The following is a 3,262-nucleotide window of genomic DNA, read 5'->3' as shown; positions in this document are numbered from 1 at the left end:
TGTATAGCTATTAGAGCTGTTACAATATATCGGAAAATAGGTATATCGCAATACACGGGTATATCGTATTGTACCACAATACAGAGATGAAATATTGCTGTGTCGCAATATCTTTTTAAAAGCTTATTTTTATGTATCTCATTCTGCTTGGTAATTTAACTTTGCAAATTGCTACAAATTCTAACAGATATGCAAATAAGCATGACGCAGGCTTTTAATAGTGGTGGGAATTAGTTCAAATTTTGTAATCAATGGTTGGTTTGACAAAAATCTTAAATCTATGTGATCCATATGATTTGATAAAATTCTGACAACAACTTATCATAAAATCGAGCACATCTTCCCTATGACAATATATCCGGATACGTATCGCAATATATTCATTCCGTATTGCAATATATCGAGATACACTCTTGGCGTATTGTGACACCCCTTTTAGCTATCGTGTCAAGTCGTCCGTGTCTACAATTTCTCATATATATGACATAAGGTTGTAATTTCCTTTGCACAGAAAATGATTTATAATCCGTCCCCCTTCCTGACCTTGTTGTTACCTGTATCTATATTAATGTATTTTAAATACACATTTACTTTTAAATGACTCCAATTTTCAGAGTATGTCAATGAGTGTACACACTAAATGATATCTTACGTAATTACAAAATTATAAAACCTCATGTGACTTGGTTATTTCGAAATCTGAATATGTTATGAATATGTCGGAAATAGCTAAAAAAAATACCTGTATATGATATAATCAACTTGTACAATTCATATATATTATCAACAAAAAAAAGAAACAATAGAACACTTGATATGTTTAAAAAAAAAATAGGGTATTATCTGTTCGAAATTTATGGGACGAAGGCAAATCGTCACATCCGAGTGCTCTTACGGGCCTATCAATGCAGGTAGGGTACATGGGGAAATTATCAGGCCTAAAAATGGGCGTGTTTTCATTGACACGTTTCACCACTTCACAACCGCAGTGACAAGGCGGTGACCGTTGCTCATAGATGACATAGCCTTATAGAACGATTCTCACGAGACATTGCGACACGTCGTCTACCAGACCTCGGACGGTAAGGTATCGGCCAAACGAAAAACGAATGAATATCTATCCTATCAATAACACTTACTGTATACGTCTACCTATTAAAATGCCATTACCAATGTTTATAGGTAAACTACTGAAAACTTTGTTACATGTAAAGGTTCGTTTCTTGTAGACTATATTATATCGCCATATATTGGTATCAAAGATGATTTCACTCTACGTCAAATAAAAGTAAAGGACTTGCACAATATGCCAAAAATAAATAATACTGTAGCATGCAGCATTTTGCTCAAGGAAATTACGCATTCGTTTTGCTGAGAATTGTGTGCAAGGCTTTGCAGTCTAAAAGTCTTGTTATTAATGGCGTATTACTTGTACATGTGTTCTAACTTTGTGAATGATATAATATAAATGCTGTCGATTTAATGTTCTTAATCGTTTGATATACCTTGTAAATTCTGTGATTTATATTTAAATCATACTATTTAAATTTGAACCAAGATATACGTCATTAAAATCTAGATAACAAGAATATATATGATTCGTGTTCGTAATTATTTTTATTTTTTTCGAAAGCTTGTGTATTTAATTTCAAATCTTATGATATTTGTAAATCAATTTGAATATATCTTAACTAAATTTAGATAAGAAGCAACATGGTTTCGAATGTTAAACACAAGATTTATCAAATAAATATAATAATACACATTGCAAAACCGTTTACAAAAAATAATATTTTAACCATAAATCACAATATTCACTATATCATATCTAACAATCATCGGTGATAAATATAATTCCGTTTTGCATATGTATGCTCTCTATCTCTCTCTCTGACTTTATGGCTGCGTATAAGATGTAGATCAAGTAAAAGCTGGACAGCTTTATTGTTTCAAATTGAACTAAATAAGCATCGCACACCGAGATGTGAGAGTCGACATTTATATATATTACAATATTCATAACACAAATCACAGGACTTAATCAGGAAATGTTCAAATAGTGCGATGTTTGACACACCTAAGCTGAAAAGCTCACAGATCTATGCCAAGGTTCGACCTGACGATATTGACTGAAACCAAGGGACTGACTTCGCATATTAACCGGAGTAGGCTATCTAATGAATTATTCACAAATAAACTTGTCAAGATATTGAATCAGTAACAAGAGGCTCCTGGCCGCTGTGTAACCTCGTTTTACAACATTATTCGGGCTTATGCGTTATACGAAACAATTGTTACCTTCAACCATTTATGCTCAGAACTTTTAACACCATTTTCATATATATTTTTTTAAATTCACAATCAATATTCAATTGATGTACTAACAGTTTACTTTATACACAAACAATGTCCGGAACATATAAAAAGTGTCGTAATGTTTCAAGACCGACTTGTATCTTTGTAAATCTATGGGTGAAGATCTCTGTCATAGCTTAACAAAGGGACAAAATGGTCTTGAAACGTCCCGTCATGGTTGATACGCACTTTTCCTGTGTATTAAGTAAAGCAATGAAACATACCGTACATTTGTCCGGGTTGATTAATCTTATTGAAGTTATATGTCAGTAATTTACTTACTTGTTTAAGCTAACGCAAACCTCACTGGACGCACACACCAGATGATACAAGGGAAATGATAAAGCACAGCTTATATAAATACACAACACCCTCATGTGACTCGGGTCTTTCGAAATATGTTTAAAAGTAAACCAGCCTTGCGAAACCGGTATACAATATTTGATCAAGGTGGAACTGTGTCAGCCTTGAATTAGACATCAGGTCATACTTTTGTATAACTTTAAACTTAGATCCCAGACAATACCCCTTCTTCCCGTATGCCATCACAAGTGTACCTCTAAGATTAATAATACCTTTTCCAAATACATAATTTCCTTTTACAGCTCGAGATTCCTACATCGGCCAGTGGTAAGGTCACTACGTATCTGTTGTAAAAGTTTAAATTTGTCCAACAGTATTGTAGCGTAGCTTATTCATTTTCGTTGCAAAATGACATATTTATCAAAGCATTTGAAACCAAATATAAGCTACAGTTATAAGTACTAAAACTACGAAATAGTGTCTAAATACATTCCTGTATTTCATTGAAAATAGTATATAAAAAAAATATACTCTGGTGTATATGTACTTACCCGAATCGACAAGCAGTTGGAAAGGTCAGTGGGGGGGTCTTTTAACACATAAT

At 33.1% G+C, this 3,262-nt stretch overlaps 1 protein-coding gene across 1 annotated transcript in view; it reads right to left on the bottom strand.

Moving 5' to 3' along the window:
- The window catches only part of LOC110452901 (tyramine beta-hydroxylase-like), a 37,791-nt gene extending 34,535 nt beyond the window's left edge, over positions 1–3,256 (bottom strand). Inside the window, exon 1 of the mRNA XM_021501639.1 lies at positions 3,210–3,256. The gene's annotated coding sequence lies outside the window, so the exon portion shown is untranslated. The remainder of the gene's footprint in view (positions 1–3,209) is intronic.
- Positions 3,257–3,262: the final 6 nt, after the last annotated feature.

Source organism: Mizuhopecten yessoensis, unplaced genomic scaffold (assembly GCF_002113885.1).
Source record: "Mizuhopecten yessoensis strain PY_sf001 unplaced genomic scaffold, ASM211388v2 scaffold6971, whole genome shotgun sequence".
NCBI classification, from domain to species: domain Eukaryota; kingdom Metazoa; phylum Mollusca; class Bivalvia; order Pectinida; family Pectinidae; genus Mizuhopecten; species Mizuhopecten yessoensis.
Note: the sequence above shows the minus strand (reverse complement) of the source record. Positions and strands in the feature narration are given on the sequence as shown.